We start from the raw sequence: 7,997 nt of genomic DNA, 5'->3' as shown, positions 1-7,997 counted from the left end.
AGAGGGATCTGTATAAGGGATACAATAATAATTTTAGAACTAACCCAGACCATATGACCAGAGAACAAAGAGCCCAAACAAATTTTTAGAGTTATGACTCTCTTTTCCTATTTCGCAGACCCACAGGCACCTACCATTGACGATGCCTCACTGGAATCCCTCCCTCCTTCAGAAACCATCTTTTTTACATTGATTTTTAGCTGACGTGTGGGATTTATGTAACTTCGGTGTTCTGTTGGTCTACATACACTGCATTAGAATTTTGGACAACTTTTAAATGCCTCTAAATCTTGCCAGGATTTGATTTTAATAATACTTTTCTTGGTCAATATGGGCTGTTGGCTACTACAGCAATGTGGTGTGCGATGATTCAAGGAGATTCCCACACAGCTCGCTAAAACCCTTCTGCCCTGAGTTGGGACTTTTGTCTATGGTGTCTATTTAGACACAGAGGGACCAGGGTGTGTTGCTCATTGCTGTTACAATAACCTACTTACAGGGACTGGAACCTGTACCAGACACCCCAAGACCAAGTTCTCAGCACAAAGTAGATCTCTTTGCCCCAAAGGGACAAAGGGCAGAGAACAAGAGACAAAGACAGGAGACAGAGGATGAGGGTGAGTGGGGAGGGAGCAAGGGAGGGAGGAGGGGGATTTGTCCTGGAGGGACAAAGGACTGGCTGTCTCAGGATGGAGAGGAGACAGACTGGGCCTGTCAGCAAATGCAGTTTATAAAAGAAAAGGTACAACCCCAAGTTAGGATGAGGTGTTGAATTTTGGTTGGGCATGTTAATTAGGTGAGCCAAAGGGGGAGCTTCCCCCCCCCCCTGTACTTCAATACTTTGATAGCTGGACCTTGGTGTTCAACCTCAGGAAGAGGGAGTGGCCAACTAAGGGACTGGACCTTGCCTGCTAGCTTTAGAAATGCCATCTAACCTTTAGCTAGGCAGAGGGCATGGGGGAAAGGCAAGGCTGCCGGAGCCAGCTTTGCCATGCTTGGTCCTGCCAGAGCCCTTCACTACTGTGGTCTGAGAGACCACCTCAGGCTCAGTAGTATAACGCAACCACCATTTGATTCCATTCCCACATTTTATCACAAGTTAAGGCAGAGTTTACCTCTGTACTGTGTGCTACCTGGAGCCCTGAGTTGAGGTGACCTAAGTGTCAGGATTCCTTGTTTGAGGCTACACAGCACTTCTCCAGGACTTGTTCATTTCCCCACCTCCTTCTAAATGACTGCTTTGCTAAAGTGCCAGTCCATAATGACACTGGGCGTGCAATGTCCCCTCAGGCTCATGCTCAGAATGCTTATTTCCCAGCTTGCGGAGTATGCTAGTTTGCTTTCTATAGCTGTGATAAACACCATGACCAAAATCATCTTGGGGAGGACAGGTTTATCTCATCTTACAGTGTATAGTCCCAGCAGGCCAGGGCAGGCACCTGGAGGGAGGGACTGTGCGGATGCCACGGAGGGTGCTGCTTACTGGGTTGTGCAGCCTGCTTCCTGTGTGACTCGGGGCCACCTGCCCAGGAGAGCCACTGCCCCTTTCCACATCAGTCATCATCAAGAAATGCTCCATGAATGTGTGCCTAGGCTAGTCTGATAGAGGCCATCTTCAATTCATGTCCCCTCTTCTCAGATGACCCTAGTGTGTGTCAAATTGACAAAAAAACAGCCAGCCAACCAACCACAAGATACAACTCCCCCCAAACAACAACACCAATGTCAAAAACAAAAACCTGAAAAACTCTAACAAGCATATGGGTCTCTGGGAAGCTCTGGAAACTTCAGGAGGTAGGGCCTAGCTGACGGACATGGACCATGTTTTGAAGGTTAATAGCCCAGTCCCAGAATTCTTGCCTCAATTCTGCTTCCTGATCCACTGTGATGAGACTCCACTGACACCCCAAGCTGCCACGGACTCTGCCTTCCCCATCATGCTGGACTGCAAACCTCTGCAACCGTGAACCGAGCAATCCGTCTTCCCTTCAGTGGGCTCTGCTGGTTACGTCTGCAGTAAAACACCAGGCATAAGAACTATACAAGAGAATGTTTGCATGTCTTCTTCAAATGGGCATCGTCATTTCCATCACTGGGTTGGCTAGTGTGCTCCTAATCTGTTGAAATGTGACTAATGGCCCCAGAGCCGAGACAGCTGAGACAATAGGCAGTTGTTATTTTACTGATCCTATGTGCAGGAAACGGGGAAGAATGTCACCTTGTCTGAGGGTCTCTCTCAGAAGGTTAGAATAAAAAATACAACTTTTAAAACATTGAGAAGGATGCCAGCCACAGCCAAACATTAGGCGGAGCTCGGGGAACCTCACAGAAGAAAGAAGGGAAGGGCTGTATGAGCCAGAGGGCTTGAGGACACCAAGAAAGCTGCCCACAGAATCAACACAGCATGGCTCACAGAGACCAAAGCAGCAATCACAGGGCCCTCGGCACACATGCTGTGGTTGCTTCGCTTGGGGTTTTTTGTGTGACTCCTAACAGTAGGAGTGTGGGTGTCTCTGACTCTTTTACCTCTTCTTGGGACCCTTTTCCTCCTCCTGGTTTGCCTCGTCCAGCCTCTATATGAGGGCTTGTGTCCAGTTTTATTGTATCTTGTTATGCATTTTGGTAGATATCACTGGGAAGCCTGTTTTTTTTTAAAGGGGGATGGAGGGGCAGTGGATCTGGGGGAGGGGTGGTGGGAGGGCATCCTGGGAAGAGTGGAGGGAGGGGGAGGCTAGAATATTGCATGAGAGAAGAATAAATGAATAAACAAAGAAGAAAAAAGGAATGGCAGTCATCCAAAGGTTAGCAGGGCCTGGAAGAACCAAGGTGACTCCTCCTCCTAGTGGTAGTCCTGAGTCTTGGTATGCGACCTTGGGTCACGCTATGAGCACCTGACCCACAGGGCTGTTTGAGTGTTCCTGACTTCACAGCAGCTGGATTCTTTTGGGCAGTGTGACCCAGGAGGAAGCAAGGAAGCTGCACTGTCTACACTGTCATTATGACCCAACCTCAGAGGTCATGCATCATAATTTCTGAAATATCAATTTCAAAGACCAATGAGCTTACAAGAGCATCAAACTCAGGAGGAAAACCAGTTGCTAGAAACCATCTTGGAGGGGGAGTCAACATAATCAGACAGACAAGCCTCATCACCATGCAGCCCTGGTCCTTGCTTTACCTCCGCCACAGTCTCTCTCATGCTCATGCATGCAGGGCTGTGTACATCTAAAAGCCTTCTTTTTGTGCCGTGAGTTCTGTTTTCTTTCTCATTGTGATTAGTGTCATCTTAATTCACAGACCCACTCATGGACGAACCATTCTTTGCTCCGAGTGGAAGATAATCTCTCCCCCACCAGGGCCTGGCCCTCCCAGAGGGGCTTAATTCTGAAAACTCACGAACAGTAGCTACACAAAGACAAGTGCCATTTCAGAGCCCTTGTAGACTCCGGGCTGATTAGAAACATGTTGTAAAGTAATTGCAGAGCTTGAGGGACCTCGGGAGAGAGGGGGAGCTGAGATGGGGAGGGTGTTGTTGGAATCGGACTGAAGACAATATTTTTAGGCAAAGAACCAAACCTGTGAAAATGCTCTCAGCTTCCTATATGGCTGGAGCCCCAAGAAAAGGATGAACAAAATGTCATATTTAGATGTCATGATTGTTGAATTTCAGACCCAGGGCATACAGCTGAGGTACCTATGTAACATATCAACACTGACCTGGCCTCCAGCTCCTTCCAACATCCCTTGGCATCCCTACCTGTCACAAGGTGTGCCTGGCACACTACTCTGCCCTCTGATCTGAATTTTCCCCTCTCTCAGAGGCCCTTCGCTATATAATACAGACATTCTGTGTTCTATCTCTCCTTCCTTCCCTCCCTTCCCCCTACGTTTTGCTCTCCCCTCGTGTTAACTTTTTCTCTTTCTCTCCCTGCCCCAGCTCCCTGTTGGCATGGTGATTTCCTTGGTCCTCATTCCTTGGGACCTGTGAACCTGCTGGAGAGCTTCCCCCTATAAAAATGCCTTTATATTTCTAATTTGGCTTGAATTGACTTATTTTGTTGGCGGAGAAAACCTATTAACGACAAAGGGTGATTGTAGGTTCACCACAATGTTGGGGAGAGGGGGAAAAGAGGAAGGTGAATTTATAAATGGAGAGAAAGGGGTACCAGGAGAGAAAACTGTTGTTCTTTCATTGGGCATCTATCCCATGGTCAGGAATGACGGACAAGGCGGGTGCCATGGTTTCCATGTTCAGGAAATTGAACTGTGAGTAGACTGTGAGATGAGACCAGAGAGAAAGGTGCTGCTTCTAGTGTGGAGGTCAAAATAGATTTCCTGTAGTAATGGGTCTCCCAGATAGGACCAGCAGGTGCTGAGGACAGAGATAAGCAGCGTGGGAAGCTAGGGTGGCCCAGGTGGTGTTGGGAAGATGACGACCCACTTTTGGAGACAAAAGTTCCCAGGCTGGTTAGGAAGATGAATGAAATGATCAGTGCCTTAACCTTGGCTTTTGTTAAACATCTCTCCTCTTATTACAGCAGACTACACATGCACATGCCCACTAAATAGCTCTGACCTTGTTTCCATGGACACACCAACACCAAACTCATCACTCATAGGCTGCTCAGGGACTGAGCCCAGTACATCATCCCTGCCTGGAGCAACAATATACTCTGGTGCCCTTGTTGTGTGAATGTGTACCCTCAGTGTCTGCGTTGGAAACTTAATGCCCAAGCTTATACACTGAGGTGAGACATTGGGAGGTAAGCTGAGTTAGGTGAAGTCCCACCATAGGAAGAGGGTATGAGAATAAGAAGACAGATGTGAATCCCCCCTTTCTTCCCTTACACCTTCCTTTCCCTGTTTTCCTTCATGCAATGAGGTGGCCCAAGGTTCTCACCCTGTGCTGGTGTACCTTGGATTTCTCAAGCACCAGAATCATGAACTAAGTAAATATATGTTTGTTGTCATTTTCCCAATCTTCGCTATTTCTGTTATTGCAAGAAAAAATGGACCAAGATAACTTAGTTCCAAAAAGGCATAAAAATGGCAGACTTCCTCCTTCTGTTTCTGTCCTTTCCTCCTTCCTTCTTTCTCAGTCTCTTTCTTTTGAGGCAGACTGTCTCCTCCCCTGTGCTGAGCATTCTGAGGGAGGAAGTTGATCTAGAAATGACAAAAGTAGAGATACAGGAATGGGGACGGGAAGAGGTGGGGGGGGGGGCTGCGTGAGAGAGACATTTCCTAGTTTAATGTATTTTTAAAAGCTTATTCAGTTTTTGTTTGGTTATGCTTTTGTGAGAGGGTCTCATGTAGCCAAGGCTTGCCTCAATTCATCATGTACCAGAAGTGGGCCCTGAACTCCTGATCCACCTCCCCAAAGCTGAGATTACAGGCATACACACCACGCCTGGCTGTACTTCCTTCTGAAGGCAAGGGGCAGGCTTTCCTCGGGAAGGCTACAGAGACAGGCGTAGTGACCACCACACTGAAGCCTCGCAATTAGGAGGAAAGATTTGGCCTCAACTTCCAAGACACTTTCTGCTTTGTCAAGGTACAAGGACATGCTTTCTCTTTCTTTCCAGGTAAGAATGTCCTCTCTACTTGCCACATGCTTTTGTTATTGAATCAGGAGAATGACTGTCTTAGCAGGGGCCTTGACTCTCTGATGCTCAGATAGTTGCACACTCCCTGGGGTTCTTGAGTCTTGAGGGGAACTGTCTGATTCCCCTTAAAAAGAACTATATGACCTTCTTACTTTTTTGTTTCTGCCTAGAGGAATGAGAACTAGGCTTTCTGCTGCACTCAAGAAAACGACATCAAATAAATGATTTTTTTCCTCCTCATTGTAAGAAATTTAAAAAAAAAGAAAGGAAGAAAGAAAGAAAAAAGAACTCTTTCTCTTTTCTCCAAGTTCAGCAACACTGTACTGGCCAGTCGGAGGGGATGGGGTTGGACTTGGAAGCTGTTCCCTGTCCACCATGCAGGGCTATAATTTACAACAAGGAGGTTTGACATGCAGGCAGAGGGGAGAAGGAATGGGCCACCTATCATGTAGGAGAAAGCTGTGTCTGGGTTCTGCACTGAGTTCTAAAAGCGATCCTTGAGAACAGGATATCGCCAGCAGTGAGGCTTTAGCCCTATGCTTTGGCTGCACCAGCACTCCCCTTTCCTTTGCATAGAACACCCAAGGAGACATTGTTCACTAGAGAGAAGCCCTGAGTCTTGAGAGTTCAGGACACTATACCTGGCAATAACACAAGAGTCACACACCCATAACGTCCGGATGAACATACAACACTCAGTGTTCTCACTTGAGCTAAGCTGGTACCATGAACTGCGTGTTCCAACGGAGCCCGCAGATGACCCTGGGGTCAGAACCTGGATGCTCTGTTGGAGGCTCATCTCTAAGGTTTCCTAAGACCAAAGAAGAAAAGCAGGTTAGCACTGTGTGGCTGCAAGCTAAAGTTCCTAGTCCCCTCCCCTCCCCTCCCCCGTCCTTTCCCCCTCCCTCTCCAATCTGTCTCATCCCAGGAGCACAGTTACCTCTGGGAAGTTAGAAGGGACTCTGCTGCTCTTTTGGCCTGGAAATGATGTGTTTTACTTCTGCTCCAAAGCATTATTGACAGAATAGACTTCTGTCCTTTCCAACTATGGCACTAGGAGGCCTCATATCCCAGGAGGCACAGCTGAAGCTGGCGGGGGCATCCTCAAGTGCCATGTGGCTGAGAAGCACAGTGCCCTGCCAGCCCACCATGGTGTGCAGCAGCGTTAAGCTCCAGGGTGCTGCGCAATACTGTTGAGATTGGAGCCATTTGTCGCGGGAGTGAAACATAGTTTATGCTGGCTGACTGAGGCATGAAGGTGTGTATTGGCTTTTGCGCAATGGGCTTGAAAGCCTTCAACCTTACACAGAGGCACTTTTATGCTGCAGCTGGCATAGGTCCAAAATGCCCTGAGAAACTAACGTTGCTCTCAGCTAGCAAATGGTTAAAATTGGAAAAGAGAACTGTCTACAGAGGAGCAAGAAAGGAATGAGCTGGTGGTGGGGTGGGAGGCTGTTGGGGGAGGGGCTGGTGTGGGGGAGGGGACCAAGGACAGCTTTGAGGGACTCTGCTGTTCAAGTAAATGTCTCCTAATAACTCCATGGACCTTGACATTCCAGCTAGGCTATTGTTTTAACACCATTGTTGCCTGCTGTCTCTTAGTTTTCTCTTCTGAGTAAGGAGGATCACTTGTTAACAAATGAACAAATCAGCTAGCCAAGAGATGCTGTCTCCTGAAGACTAGAGCAAGGACAGGAGTGTTGGGGCTAGCTCCAGGCTGGACCTTAAACTCTGAGTTCTAACTGAGTCTACGGATGAATCTATAGGTGTCCCAAGACCAGAGAAGAAAAACAGGGCAGCACAGGGTGGCTGCGAGCCCAAGTTTAGCCTCAGATGATCTCTGCGTGGCTCCCTGCTGACTTTCTTTCTAGTGGGGGTGGGGTGGGGGTGGGGGCGTCTCATAAGGCAGTTGCTCTATCACCAAGCAGCTTCCCCGAGTACGCAAGAGCTAAGATGGCAGCAGGGATCTCATTGTACTGTAGAAGGTGTTAAAGGAAATGACATTTAAGGCTACAGAGTGACAGTGCAATAAATGTAAGCCCTTCCAATATCCACGCAATCATGTAATCCTTGCTGCACGTGTCTTGCATTGCCTGCAGAGCCTAACCAGGCTTCCGGTTCTGACTGACATGTTCGTGCGGATATTACTGCAGAGGAAGCGTTCTGGGCCCTTGCCGAGGCCAGCCATGGTGGCTGAAGGCTGAGAGGCTGCCACAGCATCTCTGCTCATTGCCTTCTATGTTATTTTAGCCAGCCATTGCTACATAAAACACTTCCTCCAAATATGATTCTAAGAAAACAAAACCAAATCAAAAAACCAAAAAAGCAAACCAAACCAAACCAAACCAAACCAAACCAAAACAAAAAAAAACACCAAACATCTGAGCAGGGAAG

The sequence above is a fragment of the Acomys russatus genome, chromosome 25 (genome assembly GCF_903995435.1).
Source record: "Acomys russatus chromosome 25, mAcoRus1.1, whole genome shotgun sequence".
In the NCBI taxonomy this organism is placed as follows: Eukaryota; Metazoa; Chordata; class Mammalia; order Rodentia; family Muridae; genus Acomys; species Acomys russatus.
This window is presented reverse-complemented; position numbering follows the sequence as displayed.